This window comes from Gymnogyps californianus, chromosome 4 (assembly GCF_018139145.2).
Source record: "Gymnogyps californianus isolate 813 chromosome 4, ASM1813914v2, whole genome shotgun sequence".
In the NCBI taxonomy this organism is placed as follows: domain Eukaryota; kingdom Metazoa; phylum Chordata; class Aves; order Accipitriformes; family Cathartidae; genus Gymnogyps; species Gymnogyps californianus.
In genome coordinates, this window is record NC_059474.1 from 45633148 (window position 1) to 45655096 (window position 21949).

Genomic DNA, 21949 nt, shown 5'->3' on the forward strand with positions numbered 1-21949 from the left:
GACATCAAATATTCTGAGCGTGATCAGGAAAATGAATGGCATTAGTGAAGCTGGGAGACTGCAAACCTGGACCTGTATAACACTTTTCATCTTATCTGATGAAAGTTTGCATGTATTAACTCTAAAATTAACTTTCTTAAGGTCATTTAAACATTAGCAAATTTAGAGCAAGTTACGTAATCTACAGATTGAAAGTGTTCTCATACAAAATTAAACTGTTCCGTTTCTTTCTCAAATTAGTTCCCCAGGTAGCTGCACTAGAAACCAGAAGGATACAGAAAGTATCACTCTTAAATCAATTTGACACCAGAGAAAGTTCATATTTCGTAAAGAAGAATTGATAATCAAAGACTCAGGCTTCCTGTAGCTGGAAGCTGGGTTTCCACCACAGAGTTATGATATCACAGGCAAGTTTGGGGTTGGAAAGGAACTATTTTCTCACATGAGCAAGATGGACAAGTTCAGTAAATTGCATTATCATATTTGGAAGTATTACAGTAGTTAGTCTACTTATTGAACTAGTTGTAGTGACCTCCTTAATGCTCTGATTCTTTGAGATAGTCTTCTGCTGCCTTTCTAAGGCCTTTGCTTTTTCAGCGTTGCAACCACAGGGACTGATGTGAGGAAGGAAAGAGATTGTTTTCCTTTAATATGGTCTCTGGGTAATACACTAACAAAGTAACACACAGAACTTAGATCTCTGGGTAATACACTAACAAAGTAACAAACAGAACTTAGATCATTGTAACAATACCCCAGCTAGCTTAACTAGAAAATGAAACACTAGCAAACAAAACAGAAGTGCACAACTCTGAATAGTTAAAACTATGATTTAGTGGTAACACGTAATTCTTCCAGTTTCTGTGGCAGGATATAGGAACTTATACACCATAGAATGTATTTTTTTCTTCTAAATTAGGTTTCATATTTATACCTTTGGTGGTTCTTTTGATTGCTAGACATGCTTAACTGTCTTTGTGTTAGGCTACTGACACTTCATAAACATCAGCTATTGTTGGAGAGTATGAATGGGATAGGGTGTAGAATTGTTATCACATGTTTCTGTAAAACAGTGTTCAAGAGTTTCCACAAGTGCTTTGTTCTCAATTCAGAGTCAAACCTCCTTAAAATTTTCTGGATATCTCTGTATAAACAGTGCAATTGATGAAATAGAACAGCGTGCTAAACCATCACTACCAAAAGTGATGATGCCGTCATGGGCATTTTAGCCAAAATCACGGTCACTGTAGGTTAGTTTGAGTGCTGTCTTGCATTTCTCTCCTACAGTTTTTGACACTGACTGCAGAGCTAGTCTTTATGATGTTCACAATTTTTGTACCTGCTTTTTGGTAGGTATACTTTGACTAAAACTCCACACAAAATAAATGAACCAAGAACAATTTAAAGTATGTAACAAGAAATTAATTTGGGGCTAATCAGATTCTTGGTTTTAGTAGTTTTGGCAACATTCACTTGAGCTGAATTCTAGTTGGATAATTAAATATCTATTTGGACGTGGTTTCTTCAGTCTGGTTTACTGAACATAATGGAAATCCTCTAATTGTTTTCAAGAAATCAGGAATTCTACCTCAAATACTCCACATGCTGCCATTCCACTAAAAATGCTCAACATCCTTTGGAATAGGTGTTTCAAGGACCATTCATGTAAACTTGTTCCCCTAGAAGAAAAAGTGGACAAAACCTCAGTGACACTGATGAAACCTAAAGGCATAACAGCTAGTGTAGCTTTATGAGGGGGATGATGCCAAGATAGCAGCTTTAAAACACCTGGAGAAACGCAAGATATTCATTACTTGACAAAACTCAAAAGAACACTGAAATGAGGCCCTTACAAAAGGGCTCAAGAACTCGGAAATTAAGGAGGTGAAAGAAGTACGGGTATAATTTTGAGGTTTATATTGAATTTGGGAAAAAAAAAAAAATCACATGGCTATGAAGTACAATAAAGACTATACAACTAAGATAACTATATCAACAATTGCTTTTCAGTATTCTGAAAATGTGTTGCTTTCAATATTTATGAGTTTAGTAAAAATTTAATTATTTAGTGATTATTACCAAGAGGCTGTCAAGGTCAGTAGTGTTTTTTATAGCACTGTTTGTTTTAACATAGCTGGGAGATAAATAGATGGAAAACTTCCTTAATTCTTCAGTTAGCCACAGCCCACAAAATCAGAAGAATTAATCTTCTTCTGTAAGGAAAGAATATGTGAGTAGATGATTCATTTTAAGTACATGTCAAGTTCTAAAAAGGAAACAACTTCAGTTTTTCATCTTAGCTGGGATGAAGGATGAAATTTGAAATGCCCACATCTCTCAGGAGAGTACTTCCTCTTCTAAAAATTCTGATCTGAATTGCTCAGTGGAGTCCTACAGATCTACATAAGATGCTTTTATGTGCACTGTTCACATTCTGAGTAATGTAAACTTGCAAGGAAAGGAGGAAAACAACGTAGAGTGAATGTTTAATGTTCTACAGATTGCTCCACACGTTAATTTTTTCAGTAACACAGATCACACTTCTACATTTACTTTGCAGAACACTACATATGACAGATATATTATAGCACACCAAATAGTTTCTCCCCTGTTTCATGTTTGATGAAAAAGGCAGAAAAGATAATGGAAAACTCAGTTTTGAAACAAAAAGCACAGCTGCTAATGCCAGCATGAAATTTTGAGCTATATGAAGCAAGACAAAATAGAGTATGATAAGGTGTGCCAAAATACAACAAAACATTCATATTGAGAGTTTTCTAATTATTTTACATTTATCTAATCAAAACAAACACTGCTGGAAGAGCTCAAGTAGAACAGGGATGATTATTCTTCAAGTCTTGATGCTTAAAATTAGGTATCTAAATCTTCGGTTAGACTCTAAGGGAGTCTGGAAGCTAATAATGCTAAAATACTAATCAAAATGTGAAGTTGGATGCTTGTGTAACAAGATAATTGTCTCCTTGCTTTAGAGTCCATTGAAGGAAACAACATAAGAAAAGTCTCAGTCATATGCTAAATAAAAACCTTTGCCCTACACTTCAAATCACTAGAACTGTCCTTTTTGGGAGATTTGGAAGACTGTATCAGACTGTATCAGGAATATAAAATAATGGCTACTCATAAAAGGAGACATGTTTGGTTGGTGCAGAAATATCTATAGATTGTTCATACCTGAGTTCCAAAACAGACAACAGTTCCAAAAGCTGCAAGATGGAATCAGTTGGAAAAATCAATTACAGCTTAGATCAATAGGAATTTTACTTAATTCCTTCAAAGACAACACATGGAAAGAATTGGTATAAACTGAATAATGCCTTATGATAGTTCTCCTAATACTACACAAAAATTTGTCTATCCAAAATAGGCTGTATGAATTGACCTGTACACAGTATACTCTGCAGGCTGGTTATTAGTATGTCAAGAACTGTTAGGTGTATATATATGTATAACGAATAAGGGCAAGTTGTGTGGTGACCTTATTTTGGGTTTAATTACAATCAATTAATTGTTTCAGATGGGTAATGAATGAGAGATTTGAAAGCAAGACTTGAAAGCTCGGATAGAATTTTAAGCAGGTTGGCCATACATTCAGGTGAGGTTTACTGAACAGTCATTGCTTATAGGTTTGAAATGGCACTTCTACATCCTAACATGAAGGGTTAGTCTTTGACGAAAGTGAACTTGGCAAATACTTTGCAGAATTGGATAGAAATAAGATCCATGCATCAAAATATGTCTAAATAATCTAAATAATTTTGCTACTTTGTTTATATGACAGTGCACTTTTTCATCCTTTTCCAGCTAGCATTTAATTTTGCAACCATCACACTGTTTCGTATGTAGTCATGCACTGTTTCGCACACAGTCAAATAGATCCACTGGACCAGCTGAATACTTAGTTAAATGGATCCACAGGCAGCAAATCAAAGTGCTTGCTATAATACTGCTTTTAATGTTTGAAAATAGATATGTTATACCAGTGTCCTGGTTTCGGCTGAGATAGAGTTAATTTTCTTCTTAGTAGCTGGTACAGTGCTGTGTTTTGGATTTAGTGTGAGAATGATGTTGATAACACGCTGATGTTTTAGTTGTTGCTAAGTAGCGCTTATCTTAAGCCAAGGACTTTTCAGTTTCCCATGCTCTGCCAGCAAGCAGGTGTGCAAGAAGCTGGGAGGGAGCAGAGCCGGGGCAGCTGATCTGAACTAGCCAAAGGGATATTCCATACCGTACAATGTCATGCTCAGTATAGAAACAGGGGGGAGTTGGCCGGGAGGGGTGGATTGCTGCTTGGGCATCAGTCAGCGGGTGGTGAGAAATTGCATTGTGCATCACTTGTCTTTTTTCTTGGGTTTTATTTCTCTCTCTTTTTTTTGTTATATTCCTTTTCATTACTATTATTATTATTATATTTTTATTATTCTTAGTTAGTAGTGTATTTTATTTTACTTTAGTTATTAAACTGCTTTTATCTCAACCCACGAGTTTTACTTTTTTTTTTTATTTCCCAATCCTCCTCCCCATCCCACCGGGAGGGGGGAGGGGGGGAGCGGCTGTGTGGTTAGTTGCTGGCTGGGGTTAAACAACGACAACCAGTTTCATTTTCCTGAACTGTTTGTTTGTTTAACTCTACTTTTTCTTATGTTGCTGTTGGGGTGCTTTAGTATATTCACAGCACGATGAACTTGGTTTTGCTTTTGCATATTTTGTTTTAAAGTGAGGCTACTCCGCTGACTATAATTGTACCACCAAATTTAGAAAAAAGTGAGAGCATAATCTCAACAAAAGCCCTGAACTGATATTCAAAGTTTAATACTGTGTTTTATTTTAAAACTGTATTTCAAAGTATGTTTACACTAAATAAAGCTGCACTACCGATAAGTTGTATATTATCTTAGTCTGCTTTTCTACTACAACTAGACTGACACCTGTACCTGACCTAGTGTTAAACTAGCTACTGAGGTATCTCCATGTTGCTTGGATGGGGTTAGCAGCCACAGCTGGGATAGATAAGAACTTCACACTTACTAATTTTGTCTTACATCCACAGAGACTTAGACTACAATATGGTCCTGTGTGAACAGCAGTTTTAAATAAGAGAATGTAATTTTGCTATGCTTTAATGGCTGATTTAAGCAATTCTCCTCATAGGCCTTTGTATTGTTTGGCACCTAACACAGGTTTGAGTGTAACATGATTCTATTTTGAAGGGCTTTGGGTAATTTTCCGCTATCCAGTCATATTTTTGCTGATTCCACCATAAGCTCCATTATGTCCAGTAAAGCCTGTAAGTAGTGTGTAGTACTGGAATGCATTTGAACAAATATTTTCCTGTTGATTTTTTTTTTCCTCCCCCTTTATTTTTGGAGTGCTATCTAATAGAGCTGAGCAAATATATCACATGAATAACTCATTAATTTTGCCATTCCTGTATTTGCCAAATCACTGGTTCTCAAACATACTCATTATTCAAACTTATGTGGGAATTTATTAGGTGAATAAATCTTCATCTGTAGGCAATTTTTAATAGATGATTATGAAGATTACCAATTTACATTGGGTTTATTCTGTTCTGTAATAGGAGATGTAGACCTTCTAACATGACTTGCAAGTTGTTGTTATTTTCAAATAGATGCTGAACTGAGTTTTGTTAGTCCTGCAATTCAGACTAATAGTTTTTGTTTACAGTTTCCTGTTCTTTGGATGGAACTGTTAATGGAGCCATTAACGATTCATCCCTCAAACTTTCTCCTCTGCTTCTTTCCTTTTGAACAAAATCTTGCTAAGTACTTCCCAGAAAAAAAGCAGGTGAAACATGAGGTGGCCTATCCATATCTCTTTTCCCTTTCCTCTACCACATGTACTGAGTTTTCTTATCCATTCTCCTCCTTTAGCCCTTCCACTTGTTCCAGGAATTTAATTCTATTCTTCTTTCCTCCTTCTCAGCTGCTTTTTTCTATTCCTCAATTCTTTATTTTGTCTCTGTCACTTCATGTTATCTCTACTTCCTGTACTCAACTGTCCAGAGAATCTTTTTGTCTGTGATCTTGTGTTGCCATTTAACCTCTTTGGCTGTTCCACTGGTGTTTCTCTCAGGAAATACCTTTTCCTGAAAATATAACCCTGAGTCCTATGTTTCTGTGTTTTAACCCCTTGTCGTCTTCCCCTGGTTTTAGTACTGCCAATTCAATATTGGTTGTAAGTCATTTTACCTAATCCACACCTCTCTGTCTAAACCGCAACTTTAGATTTTCCTCAATCACCCCTCAAGATTGTGGAAGACACCATTATGTTGTGAATAAAATACTTCCTATAGTAAATGTGTTACCAGTTGCAAAAGACTGAATTTATGTTGTGAATGCGACAGCATGATTGCAGGTGGAGTAAGGAGAGGGTTTCTGGGTTTATCCACTTGGTTGCAGCCTTGAAACTTGTCTTCTTCCTCTTTGGTGCTTAGTAAGTCACTAAGAACAAACACCTCATAGGTGATTAGCAATTACATGTGCCTGAAGAAAATAGTTTTTGAAAGTAGACACCCATATGTATTCACTGAATAGAGAGCCGCTGGGGAAGACCAGTTGTGGTCTGTGGGAACAGAGATTGTGCTAGAATAGATATGCTCACAGAAAAGGGCAAATTGAGCATGCATATTGCACCTGCATTTCAAACCTTGTGATTTACTTAGCAACTTCATAGTCTTTTATTAAAGCTTTCTAATGTAATTTTATATGAATGTCACTTGATATCTTTAACATCTATACTTACAAGTAGTGTCTAATATATTTTTATAATATATGCGATGAACTGTGTAAATCTATGAATTCTGAAACTTCAGAAGCTGTTGACTTCCTGACTGAAAACAAGTAAATGATTTAGCAGAGATGCAAATGTAGAAGTGTGGCATGTATTTTGATCTGGTTCAAAAATGTTGACAGTATAACTGTACTGGATGTATCTTTGGACTTTTTTTAGTGAAAGAGTACAGTGCGTGTATATTCTGTAGCACACATTAAGCAAGTAAGCACAGCAGGTGTATTTTACAGTGAATATAAATAGTTTTACTGAATCAATAGTATTGGATTATATCAGGCAAGCAGCACCATTTATGTTAAAAGAAGTACATGCTGTGATTTTTCTGAACTCTCTTTGATGTTCAGTTGTGTGTCTTTTTCTATTGTACTAAAATATTAAATCATCACTACTGATGACTTGTAACCACTGCTTTCAAATTTACATGTTGATTGATAAGGCAGGATTATCATGTGATTAAGGATGAATAAGAAATGGGAAACTTCTGTTCCCAGCAGTGTCCCAGATTTCTTTTGTGACTGCTTAAACAGCTTAGCCTATCGGTATTCTTTTTCCCATTTAAGCAAAAAGAGGACATCAATGTTTTCTTTCCTTGTGGAAGTATACAGGAGTAATGTCTCCTGTATTTGTGAGTACTAGTATGGTAATCAGACATGTGTTAAGGATAAACACACAAATTTCATTTATAATGAATTTCAACTACTGATTTATAATTGCTTTTAGAAACAAAATAAGATTTTTTTTGTGCTATTTTTCTTCCAAATTTCATTATATTCATATGTATCTGAGTAATCCTTTTAAAACAAATTTCTATAAATTCAGAAAGAATGAAGAAGAACCACCTACTTGGCCTGTTTCTAACTCCAGTAAAAACTACTTGAAGGGTAGGATATACTGCAAAAAAGAGATCTTTTAACTGAATATTTAACAAGCTGTAATGCACTCTTTTTTTTCCTTTTTGAGTAAAGCACTTGGAGAAAATCTGATATTTTTGACAAATCTCAACTTTTAAAATATTACTGTACTGGTGAAAATAGATTTTTACATTTAATCAGATAGTATGTCATATGTAATTAAAAGTCTGTCATTTTAAATTAGCTAAGTTTTGGAGGAGAGTTAGCTGAATCCTGAAATGGGTTCACTGAGATGTACAAGAACTGAAGAGTTTCAAGTAACCCTTTTACATCCCTCATATTATTTAAGAAATGTCTGACTATTAACACTTCACACCATATTACTGGCAGGAGTAAGGTGGTTTCTTGTGAATGTCAGAGTTTATAGAGTGACCCATGAAAAATGAAGGAAAATGAAGGAAAATGGATACAGAATGTAAGACTGCAGCTTTAATTTTGTCCCAGGAACTACATTATAGGTAAGAAGTATGAAGATATCCTTTTTTGCATTAGGATTTGCCAGCATAAAACTGGCACACTAGCCCTTTTGCATCATCTCATTCCTCTGTACAGGACCAGTGGCAAAATGGTTAAATATTAGTTGCAAGGGGGAAAGGAGAGATTGGGATGCAAGGGATGAAATTTCCATATTCCTTGAACTTCTTAGCTTTTTTTGTCCTGTTTTTCATTTTATGATTCACTCAGGTTGTTATAATGTTGTCTGGAAAGACAAAGAAGGATTCTGGCTGAGTAGATCTGTGGACTAACTGATACGTAAGACAATGAATGACACTGTCTCCCAACTGAAAAGTTCATTGCATTCTTTACCATATTGTTGTAATGTCAGTATGAGCTTTTGATGAAATTTATCTCCTAAAGAAGTGGAAAATTCTGCAGTATCAAAGTCACAAATACAATAAGCCAGAATATGTGCCCCATTTAATATTCTTTGTGCTCTTCTGGGACAGGCTGATTGCTCTCAAGGAGAGACAGGGTAAGATGTGCCTATGAACCTTATTATATTCTCCTCTTGTTCTCTAGAACTGTAGGAAATGTCTCTTACCCTGTACGGATACTAGAGTTCACAGACCTGCTTGCTTCAAAGTCAGTGAGTGCATTCTTTGAAGAACAGGTTTCTTTTTACTCTTAGTACAACTTGAGGTGGAATGAGACGTATGATGAGATACATGGCTAGGAGTGAACTAGGCTACACATCAGTGTATATTAATTTAGACTTGTGTTCCAGACACGCAGTCACTATTTAGAGTGGCTTATTCCCTAGCAAAACCCACTTGAAAAGAAGCGATCATGCTTCATCTCCATGACACAGAATTAGGACAAATGCAGGAACTCTCAAATTGTAGGAGCAATGATTGTCTAGTGCTGTAATGATCAGACAATTCACGGATGCTTACAGACTGCACGGGGCATTTGAGCACATCTGATGTTTGAACACTGCCACAGAAGTCTGCATGGCTTTTTAAAATTTCTGTGAAGTTTCATTCCTATAATTATGCACAACGTAAACAAAAAGATGGTATTTTAGGTTGCAGTTTGCTGTGGCTGCACAAAAGAATATTTTTGTATCTTGTTGAGCCAACTTATCATTGCTGCTCAAGGGGATTTTTATTGGTTGGGGAAAGGTTACCTAAACTGCAGTGATACTTTATATTATCTATATGCCACTGTGCCTCAACCTCAGGTTAGCCGTGTTGTTGTTGTGGGGTGGTGGTTGTTGTTGTTGGCTTTTTTACAAGGTATCAGACAGATTTACCTAGAGCTGGTAGGTGACTGTTACAGGTCACTGTCTTTTGAAAAGCACAAAAATATATAAGGGAAGACAGAGGCCCTGACGGAACTTCTGCTTAAAAATAAATCCAGCCTAACAAGGCTGATATAGGGTGCTTGCTACTTTATCGATAAAATTTCAAAAGCTATCGTTTCTGTAAAATAAGTTAAATGATTATTTTGTATTCTATCACAAACTAGCTAAAACTCCTAGCTACACAGCATCTGTCTCCAGAACTTGCCCCTGTGGGGGACTTTAAGGAAATGAGGTACAGAACAGAGAATATTCCATGTTAGCGGACAGAAATAAATCATGCCAAACATGTAAAGATGTCAGGATCACTACCATAGAGCTTCATAGGTAAAAATTCAAAATTCAAAGTATCTAAACAGGTTGGAAAATCAACTTAAAGACTAAACAAACCTAATCCAAAATCTTTGCCATTCTTGTTAATACCTAATCCTTATGAATTAAATTTCTCACTATGGTTTTAGTAAACTCTTTCATACAAAATAATTTTTCAGTTTTCTAGATAAACACAGCATAATATATTCAGCTTAATACATATTTAAATACTCAAAATTGAATGAGCTGCGAAATTATGAAATGTAGAGTAGTAGCTCTTTCACTTCCATCAGTGAATACTTTCAGCTGTGAAGTTTTCTTATTTGGTTGTTTACTTTAAATGCTCTAGTCAATCGAATGAGGACTGCCCAGAAGAGAAAAAAAAGTTAGAATTAATATTCTTGTTTAAATCTGTTAACAAAAAAAGAACTTGTTCCTTCTTTCTTACCCTTTCTACAGGCTCTTTTCTTTAGAGTGCAATACTAAGATTCCCCAATAGATGCCCTAAGAGATCTCTTATAAACATCACGACTAAGTACTGAAATTAAGTATCTTCAGCTTTCTCTTTGTGTGTTGTGTTTTGGGTTTTTTTTAATAGAATCTGTGCTATCTGCTATCGAGTGGTATTATATTTTCAGATTTCAATGATAATGAATAATGAAATTATTTGATCCCAAACAAAGCTGAAAGAGGATGGATGATAAGAAATTAATATTTATCCTCATTGCTCAATTATTTTTCAATAGTAATTTTTAATGTGTATATTAATTCTGTAGTGTATTATCTCTTTACTGTTTAATCAGTTGTTAATTTATATTCACAAGATGAGAATAGGGCAATGTCATCTTGTCAGAATCATTATCATTGCAAAGTTGCTACACAGTGAAATGAACATATAGCATTTATTTGATTAGAAATAATGGAGAAATCTACAGATCTAACCTCAGAGTCTAGGCTTTTTTTTTTCCCTGAGTTTACATCTGTTGTTTTGTGGTATACATTTGAATTATTTTGATGAATTTCAAAGACAGGTTTCTTCTGTGTGAACACTATTGCATATTCATTTTATTTAAGGACTTGTGTCCTTTTATGAGAACTGGCTTTGAGGTGATATGGGGTAAACCTTAATGTGCCTTTATGATCCTTTTGTCATTTGGGAGATCTCCTGTGCCAGATGGTTGGCACAACCTTTCTCCAAGCCACAAGTAAGCTAATTTTCTTCTCTACCATTTGCCAGTGTGCCATTCTGGTGCTTGTGATGCCCTGCTGTTATAAAAGCACCGTTCCAGGTCTCAGTACACTTTATTGTGCTTTTTGATCAGGACAGAGTTTATAGTGGATGCATTATCATCTTTCATTAAAACATTAAACAGACATTGAGTGAATTAGACCAGTGGAAGATGAGGGAAAGATGTATGTGTCCATACTTCATGCTGTGTATGTGTGAGAGAGAGAGATTTGGAGGATTATTCATGCCATCTCATGTCAGAGCAGGCTGAGAGTTCTTTTGCTGTCATTGACTTCAAGCTAATCAATGATCTTCACCAGTAACAGCTGCACTGAAGGGGCAGCTGCCTTCTTCCAATTAAAAAAAAAAAAAGGAATGATCTGTTAAAAAGAAGTGGAAATTAAACCCTACAAAGAGCAGTACTTTGGACTGTATATTTTGAAATAAGATTGCTTTATTGCTTGAATCTATGAGATTGCCTAAAACTATTTTTGGTATTAAGCTACAAATAGAAGTGTGTTTAAAGTGTTGAATATTCTCGATTCAAACAAAAAAAAAATTTTTTTTATTTTTAGTCTTGTTTACTACTTTGTAACTGTCAGGTTAGCTGGGACAATAAATTAATTGATACTTGGTAGTATCAGATTTTAATATCCTTATTCTTTGGTAACTTGATAATTCTATTCACGGGAACTGTTTTCTCATTTTGAATGTTTAAAGATATATCACAGAAAAATAAAATGTTGTTGTTGAACTTACAGGTGGTGAGCAGTACCAAGCCATACAGAAGTCACTGGAATAATCTGAAGAGTAACAGTGCAAGGTTCTGAAATTTCCTATTTTTTTCCTTATTGATTGCTAATACAAAAGTCCAAGCACACAAAAAAAGATTTTAAATAGCTTTAAAAGTGCTAGCAGTAGAAAAGCCAAGAGAAGAAAAATAGCCACTTCTAAAATACTATGCTTACTCTCTAATTCTGCATTTATTTTGCATGTGATGCTGTTTACAAGGTAATTAACCCTTTCTCCAGAATAATTTGTGGTAGAAAAGGAGATCCAAATTAGTCAAAGAAAGTGACTATTATTCTAAATTCAGTGAGTTATGGATAGGCTGTAAAGTATAAAAGCAAATGTTTTGGTCAAATACTGAATGGATTACTAAACAACTTCTATCATGTGTTATTTGCATTGACTTCCCCTTAATATTGAGACTTTGATCTTCTGTTTGTCTTACATCAAGTTTCCTGCTGTATTGGATCCTATATTAAACAGTGCCTCATAAATACAAAATAGAGAATATTTATTGTTAATACCTATAGTCTTAACAAACATAAAACAGCTTTGAAGTTCATCTGTGTTTCTCACCTTTACAAGAAAACATTAGTACTTACTGCACAGCTTCTCCTCTGCCCAATATAAGAATGGCAAATGCTTAAAATACAGTAATTCAGGTAGAAAAATGAAAACCAAACATAACTGACTGCCAAGCACATGGGACTCTTAAGTATACCAAACTTTGAAAATTGTGTGGTATACTATGTGGGATCTGGTAAGATACTATCATAAACGACCCAAATTAAGGTTATGGAAACCAGAAACCTACTACTAAGCATCAGCAGTCTCTCTGGACTAACAATTAATTGTTAAACACAGAATAAATTCTCCATTAAAGTAGTGTGCATTGGTCTGCATTACATCAAGTAAAGTAATATCCCAGTGCAATACTCTGTGGGTGAAAATGTTTCAACTGCAAACAGTGATGATGTAATGTATGGGTCAAAAAATAATGAAAAAAATTTAGTTAATTCACTTTTTTTTTTTTTTTGTGGAACAATAGAGCAAAGAATACACAAAATAGAGCTCATAAACAATATCCATTGAGCAGAAGACAGAAAGCTGTCAGGATAATAAGCAAAATTTATTTTCTAACTGTTATCTGTGATAGCTGATACAGAGCTAAAAATATATCAAAGTAATTTTAATTAAATATGAGCTTTGTAAACTGGATGTCCCAGTGAGTGTCCAAACAAGAAAGATGAGCATGATCAGATACACACATTCAAAAATGCAAGAATGCCAAGATACCTTAATGCATTTACGCTGTTGTATTATTATTTACACTCAAATTTAAGAGTGCAAGTCCTTACAAGGTTTAGAGATTTTCACAATTCGTTTGAGAGTCTTCCATGTGCTATTTTTGGGGTTCTTTGTCTGCCAGTTTGTGAAGCCAAGCAGCAAGCTATAGTACATCAGACCTTGCATAATTTGATAGACTTCCTGACTACTTAATTAATTGGGTTATATAAAACATTTATGTAATTCTTGATCATTTGTTTCATGTACTTTCACAATGGTAAAGGAGAATGGATGAGCAAGGTCCCTGTTCGCCCTCACAAGATTTCCATTTCTGCTTAGTTTGGAACAAGCCATTTTTGGGTTTACCTCTGTCCCAGGAGAGTTTCTAGTGCAGCTGTGCTAGTGGGAAGCAAAGTTGACTCAATATCAATTTTGCACCCCAAAAATTGCCATTAAGTAGTGCGATTTTATTCTGTCTGTACTTTGCAAAAAAACGGAGAGGGCTTAAGAGAAAAAAAAGAGGGGAAAAATAGAATAATAGTGGTTCAGAAATGTTATCTGGATGCCAGCCAAGCTGGCTTTATGATAACTGGCAATTATAAAGGGTTGGATCAATGAAAGTCTGGTTGATTTGGCTTTATATTCTACACTTTGTGTGTAAAAGTTAATCACGTTTCTTCTTGCAGTGCCATGACCTAATTAGCAGTCCAATAAGAACTCCCTTACAAAACAGTGAAAAGCTAATGCAATCCAACCTATCCCATTTTATTATTTCCTATGTTAACTAGTTCAGTTCTTTAAATATGGGATTTACTTAGTTTTGTTTCTCATTACAAGTTTATTCCACATGTAGACACGAGTATAATTAACCTAGCATGCTAGTGTACGTCAGAACAGCTGACCTCTGTCTGGCTTTACCCGAGTCATGGGTGATTTAAAGACAGTTTAATACTTTAATCTGTAACACGTTTTCCCAAAAGGCCCGAAGCAGGTAACCTATAATGCCTTGAAGAGTAGATACTTAATTTTTGTAATGCTTTCACATTGAAGATTAAGTAGCTACTCTTTAAAAGCAGCGGAATGGATAGTAAATTAATTTAAAAGTAATAAATCAGATAACTAAACCTGTTATCTCACAATAAAGCAGATTCAAGGGAGCCTTCAAACTATTGTTTCTTTGGTTGACTTCACAGAAATATATTTCTAATTTTTTAGGCCGTTAGCTTCTGGATGTTTTGTTTTGTTTGTTTCTGTTCGTCCAAAGGTACCTGTTTTCCTTCTTATAAACAGAGGATGTAATTAATAGTCTTATGTCAGGGTGATTTTTTTCCTTGTGTTTTTCATAGCTAAAGATGATTCACAGTAACATGTCAATGTTTTTGGCACGGGTTACCAGTGAGGAGGTCTACCTCAACACTCAGGCACTGAAACTTGATATGGACGGTAGGAATTACCAGTACAGGCTGTGCGAAGCCTCCAGCATACTTGAGCTTTCAGATAGCCCGTTGATATATTAAAGCTTATAAATATTGCATAACATCCACCCTGCTTTAAAAATGGAAGCACAATAATCCTCCGCGCTTCGGTTGGGAACTGCTCGCTATTTCACAGCAGTTGCTCTTCTTTCTGCTGGCGCGCGTGCTGCAATCTGCCCGAAGTGCTCTGGGGGCAGCCGCTCGGGGAGAGGACTTTGGTTTCCGATGTTGTGTGGGGACCAGGCGAAGTGGGGGCGGCCGGGGGACAGGGAGCGGGGCGATACCCCTGCGGAGGGGAGACCGACGGGGAGGGGGGGAAACAGTGAACTCCGTCAGGGCAACAGCCCTCCGAGCGGGCGGGGAGCCCTTCGGCGAGAAGGGGAGGTGAAATACGAGACGTTGGTTTCCTACGCCCCGTAAAAAAATATACTAATAATTAAAAAAAAAAAAGGGGGGGGGGGCGGGGGGAGGAGGGAGTTGCGAGCAAGTTTTGGTACACGCACGGTGATGCCGGCAGCCCCGGGGGTGCGGGGCGGGGGCGGGGCGGGGGGCGGTCCGGGCCGAGCGGAGCCGAGCGGCGGGCGGGGGCGGCGGCGGCGGCAGCAGTCGGTCTCGGCGGCGGCGAGCGGGGCCGGTGCTGTCCGCGGCGCTGCGGGTGCTGAAGGGCGGGCGCCCCGCGCCGCCTCCCCGCGGCGCCTCGGGGCCGGGGGACTTGCTCTCCGCGCCTGGTGTCGGCGGGAAGCGCGGTGCCGGGAATCGCTCCGAGTTTTCTCCGGACTGGCTGGCTCCCTCGCCGGATCGCGGCGGGTCCGCTTTTGGCTTTGTCAAACGAAGAAGTGTTCCCCTCTCTGCCATTCTTGCACGGGGACCCGGCCGGTTTTTTTGGGGTTTTTTTTTGTTTTTTTTTTTTCCTTGCGGACTTTACTGACTCTTGGATAAGGTAAGCAGGAATATTCTTTTTTTTTTTTTTTTACAGCTGATATCTTCATATAAGCGGTAGTGGGGTGAAGAATGGGATGGAGGAGCTCACAATTAAAGGCAGAGCAAAGTTAGGAGCTTGTTAGCCCTCAGGTCGGTGTAGGGGCAACACTTGGAAAAGAGGTGTGCAGTTTTCAGTGAAAAGGGCTCTGTAAACAAAAGATGAATCTAGAATGAGAAGTTACAGGCTTATTTTTCTTGAAAACTTGCTGTCAGGGTAATGTTTAAATGTTTGAAAATATTTTATTTTAAAAATCTTAAGTATTACGAAAAGATATCAAAAGACATTACAGAAGCTGCTTTGTGTAAACGCCAGTTTTGGGGGACAAGAAAAGCTCTAATTGATTCTGTCTGGGGGAAGAAGAGATATGTAAGGTCATTCTGGGAGGTAGAGAGCAAAGTAGGAATTAAAGAGGATTTAAAAGCATAGCCTCATGTTGCTCTGTTCTTGTGCGTGCCTGTATGCGTGTGTAACAGAAGGACGGTGATACCTTGTTACTTGATGAACAATTTAACACTGCAACACTGTGAACTTGTGAAACAGCACCTTTCTGAAAGGGATCGTCCCCACCTCTACCTCCAAGGTCAATGTGGTGTGCCTGTGCCCGTGAAAGTTGTGGATTGTTTCCTTTGATATTGACTGATGAATGTCAGGCCTTCCTCCAGGCTACAACTAGGTGTAAATGCAAATTTCTGATTTAATAATACCTTATTATGTTGCTTTATAGGACTGCTGTTGTTGGTAAATGAATGGAACTGGGAAGTGTAGGCAGATGAAATGTCTTGCTATTTCAGCAGCGTTTAACCTTTCACAAGCTTGGTAGGGCGCTCTGCTTCACAGAGGGGTTTTCTACTGTTTCTGTTAGTTGTCAGAGTTCTGCACACGCAGAGCAGAGTGCCACGCAGGGATTCCTGCACACGCAGAGGGCCGTGCAGGGATTTCTGCACGTACAGGGCAGAGGGCCATGCAGGGATTTCTGCACAGGCAGAGCACCACGCAGGGATTTCTGTCTGAGATTAAGGCTGATTCCAGAAGGAATGGGCTGCTGCTGCTTGTAGCCAATGCTACTGAGATGGCTGAACAGAACAAGCAGGCAAATGAGGTCCCCACCCTGTATTTTTTAGCATTATGTAGCGCTTCATATTCTTGTGGCTGTGATGAATTTTGTTTGGAACTGGGACCTAAACCACAATTGTTTCTTTACGTAGGTGTCCTGCACAAGTGCTGGCAGTTGTAGTAACTGTGAGTGTGAGGTAACTTTTGCTGATGAGATGAAGCTGATGAGACTGTTTCATATTATTATAACATTTTTTTACTCCTGTATTATTTAATATTAAGGTGGGTTGTGTTTACTGAATATTTTTGTCAGCTAGAATATAAAGATAACCATTGGGCAGTGGTACAGAACTACTGAGGAGTAAAGTTGAAAACAAGCAAATTGAGGAGAAAGGAGCTTAAGTTACCAAGGCTTTCACTAAATTTAGGTAGAAAAGGTACATATGGTTTACTGTTCTCTCCCCCCCTCCACCCCCACCCCCCCACCCCCCCAATTATAAAGCAGCTATTGCCTTCCTCTCTCAAATGATAGGGAAAGAAACTTTATTATACAGCACTTGCACTGGTTGCAAACCTTCGTTAATAGTCTACCCATCAGCTAGGACAGCTCTTATCATCTGTCATTGACATGAATATTAATTTACCTTGAAATGTTCTGATATAATTATAAATAATGATACTTTTTAAAGTATGAAGATTCAGGATGCTTGCTTTCTAAAGTAGACATTACAAAAATATTTTGGAAAAGTTAATTTTGAAGCATGTGGTGCAAACATTGCATTAACTGAGGAAAAAAACCCCAACAACAAAACAACCCCAACCCTTTAATTATATGGCCGAACTTTTGATGTTTAGCTGTAAATATACAGGGTCTGAATCTGCAAATTTTTGTTCACTTGAGTAGTCTTTATTCACATACACATAGTCCTGTTAACTGCAAAAGGGACTATATCCATCATTACATGAGTAAACGTCATTGATGTTGCTGAGATCAGTCATTTTACCAGCATCAATCAGATGATGAACTTTGATGCTAAAACATTAATTCTTCACTTTTAAATTTATGTCTTCTATCTGATTATATTTTCTATGTAATGTTTTGCCTTCATTTGTATTGGGCTGCTTTATTTTATAAATCATGTTTAAAAAATGGAGATTTGAAATGATATATAGACTCTCAAGGAAGTAAAATGGCACTGCTATTTTTCAACAAAATGGTGTTCTAAATATACATATACATCAAGTGTGGTCCATAGCCATTTTGATCATCTGTTCCAATTAAAAAAAGTCTGTCTTCAGTAGTAATCCTTCTTCAAGCATATTTGTACACTCATAAGGATGTGATTTTCTATAGTGTGCAGTTCCAAGACCTTTAACAACACCATTCAAAAGTTGGAGAAAACTGGATGCTAGTGACTTGACCAAACAGCTCACTGTAGAACTAATGCAACCTCAGGGAGAAGCTTTGTCATAAAATCAGTATTCAGGGAAACCCGCTGTTTAAAGTGCTGCTTTATAGACCCTGCTTACACTGACCAGCACACAAAGATGTGCATGTGAGGGCATACACTTACAATTATTGATGATATCAACATACATACAACCTGTCAAGCATCCTAAGCTTACATTTGATAGTGGATCACTTGACTATTTGCTGGGCTATAGCCTTTGACAGTAAATGGTACTCAGTAAAAACACAAATGCTATGGTTGCTCAGTTCTAGGTGTGTTCTAGATCTACCTAATCATGCAGGTCTGTCATTCTGATGGTTTTTTGTGCGAGTTTATCCAATAACCCTCAGTATTTGTTTAAAAAAGTAAAGATATTCAATCCTAGAAAAAAGAACTGTTACAATCGCATGAATTATGTCTCTAATAAATAGCAAACTTTTTTTTTTCCCCTTGGGATAAATGCAGGCAGCTCTAAACTCTTGTTTTATATAACATTTTAGAAAATGTAAATTTTGTGTCACTCTGACTTTTAGAGATTATAAAATAATAATGAAGGCAAGGCTCTTCTTGGTTTTGTTAGTTTCAAACCTAAATAAAAAGGTGGAGCTCCAATACGAATAGTTCTGCCTTTTAACAGTTCTGAACTTGGCTCAGAAATTTCAAAGGTAAGAGGTCAAATGAAACTTAGGTAGCCAATTCTGAATATTTTTTTCCAGACTTGCAAATATTATGGGATAATTCAGGACATTAAATATCGCAGGAGTGAATCACGGACTCAAGAGGGAGTAAAGAATCAAATGCCACTCTCAACTTTGTTCTTCCGTTTTTCTAAGCAAAAGCAGGAAAATAATCGTTAATTATTCAGTGTAGCTCGGCCTATTATGCTACGTAATTTTAAAGCAAAGTAAATAGATTAACAAGTTTATTTGCAAATCTGTTTAATCCTGTTTTGTAGTTCAAGCTTTTTTCTTTTTTTTTTTTTTTGAAGCATAAGGAATAGCTGTCAACAAATGAAAAGGCTGAGAACTTGTTTGCCTAAGATATTATACATATTTAATACAGCATGCTTTTCCTTGCCTCTTAGTAGGCAGAAAAGACAAAGAACAGTCTTTTATATTTTTAGAAGAACAGTAAGTTGAAACTTTGTCTCTGTAGTAAAGACATATTGAGAAGGCTGTGGGTTGAATAAGAGTTGTGGTTGACCAGCACCTTTGAAAAGTGCTGTATGAAACTCCCTCTAACACCCCCAATATCAAAGATTACTAATGCCCAGGGAATGTAGTCAAGAGAAAACGAAACCACAGGCTAACTCTCTTTTTGTGCTATTTTACAGATTCTTTCTTTAGGTTTTGGGTTAATTGAGTAACCTCTAGTTACAAAGACTTGTCTCCTAGTAGGTAGGTTATGTTCCTTTCCAGCACTTACATTTATTAACAGATGACTTCGTTCAGATAAGCCAGTGCAGATAAAGAAATTTCTGCACAGTTAGTGTGGCAGAATGGTGAAAATGCTCCCCATTTGCCAGTATCTCTCATTTTCTCTTTGCCATTGATACATCTGGTTGTATTGGCTGAGTATATGGACCAAGAGATGTAATGGAATAAGTTCAAATCAGCCAAACTGTTGTGGTCTAGCCAGGCATGGTTCCTTACCAAGTGGGTATGGGAATGACTTGAAAATATGTATTTGTTATCTGTTTTTAGCTTTATTTGATAGCAAAGTTTATGCAGGTATTTACCCTTACTACCCTAGAAATGATCATCATAAGTCTATTCAATTAATCACACTTTTTACCATACACTAAGTGAAATGAGTGGTGAATTATTTGGCTGCATTGCTGAGTTGTGCAAATCTTAAGAAAATAAGAAGTTGTAAAGAGTTAAATGAGGGGAGAGTTGGCAATGCTTGCACTGATTGCTTGAAGTAGGTTGAAGTTCATGGTTTATTTGCATTTGAATTAATTGAGATTGGTGTCCAGCAGTGCTTTTCAGAGCAGGCTTCAGAAAGACTTTTTTGTATAATAAAGTACTTGAAAATGTTAGTTGAACTATGAAGGATGTTTAAAATACTTCTTTCTTTTCCTGACAGAGCGAGCTTTTTTCTCATTTTCCTCTAAGTAAGGCTCATTGTAATTCTGAAATATTTTTACCATTGAATGGGCGTTCTTGTGTTAAAAGCCACTATCATTTTTAAATCAGTATATTAAAAACTTTCTGAAATCATTTCTAGTTTCTTCACAAAGAAGTTCTTAATATCTACAAAAAGAAATAAAGTAATCTTAAAACAGCTCATCACATTAATCAGATAAAAAGTTATTCCTTACTAAAAATGCTCTTTTATTAAATGATAGGAACTTCTAGATTATTACTTTGCATGCTTTTGCTTCCATTAGGAAACAAAATATTTTAGACGCTTTCTGCATTGTAACTCTGAACTGTACTTATTTTCATTATTGTAACACATCTTTGTCTTCCTAAATAATATGTAAACCATTATATTTTTAATCACATTTAAACAAATCAATGAGTGATGAAACAAAAACAGGTAGAAAATTTTCTTCTTTCATGACAGGTAGTGGAAACAAACTTATTTTTCAAATAGCTTGCAGATTGACATGCTTCAAAGTTGAACTTTTCAAGTTGTATATCTTTTTTTTAATATTTTCTTTCATAAACTTTATTTAAAACACCACTATAACTGAAAATATATGTTACTTATGGGTTTTATTAAACTTTGTCAACCATAATTACTAGGAAAGAAAGAAAAAAAGTACTTTCACATCATTGTGGCAGATCGATGGAAATCTTAATTCATATACAAGAGCAATCAAAAAAATAAATACAACTTTTGTTTCTATTAGAGACTGAATATAGTACCACCAATACTACAATTACATAAATAGTCCTGTAGCATGAGGACTGTATTTGGTGACAGTCATGCCCTTCCAGTGATAACAAGAAACAGGAGCAACAAAAGTATTGGATGCATGAAAATGCCATGATATCTAAGAAGATTTCTTTAAGAAAAAAGGTAAATAAAATGCAGAAAAGTGGGCATAGTAACTGTGAAAAAGTTACTCCTTATATCCAGTGTGAACCTCCCCATTTCAGTTTATGCCCATTGTCTTTTTGCTGAACTCGCTCCAGTCTATCCATAGTTTTCTTGCACTAGGGGGCCCAAAACAAGACACAGTCCTCTAGATGCAATCTAACTCAAGATGCTGATGGCCAGCATTCAAAAATGTTGCAATATGTATCTACATGTAAAGACAGAATACATAAAAATAATTGAAGAAGGGAAGTAAAATAGATTAGGAAGAAAGTTATGAATTATATATTCCATAATTTGCCACAAAAGGATTTCTTTTTTTCCAGGAAAGCATAGCAATATGGCCTCTAGTAAAGACCAGCATAAAAATGCCTGTGTTGACTACCATTCCTAGGACGTATTTATTCCCTGTATGAACTCTAGATGAGATTGCACCAAGTACAACTATATATAATTTTTAAGGATGTATTCTCTACATGGAAAAGTTACTAAAATCTATGTTTTCTTTTAAGAAATTATCCTTGGCAGCATCTGATTTATTTTTTTATGCAAGATTCAAACACATTTAGTACTTAAAGAGAAAAGAGTAGTATCTTCTTTCTGAGAACAAACTCTAGTATAATGGAAAACTAAACGCACATGAACGAATGACCAACTCACAAATAACTATCTTTTAGAGTTGCAGAAGTCCAACTTTCTATTAATACAGCAGAAAATAACCTATTGTACTTAAGTAAAAGAAGAGATGTACCATGTTCCTTTTGAAAATGCTTTTTGCATT

The 21949-nt window shown here is 36.4% G+C and overlaps 1 protein-coding gene across 1 annotated transcript in view; it reads left to right on the top strand.

Moving 5' to 3' along the window:
* FSTL5 (follistatin like 5) overlaps positions 1-21949 on the top strand; it is a 438275-nt gene that overhangs the window by 94018 nt on the left and 322308 nt on the right. Inside the window, exon 2 of the mRNA XM_050895669.1 lies at positions 11845-11906. The gene's annotated coding sequence lies outside the window, so the exon portion shown is untranslated. The remainder of the gene's footprint in view (positions 1-11844; positions 11907-21949) is intronic.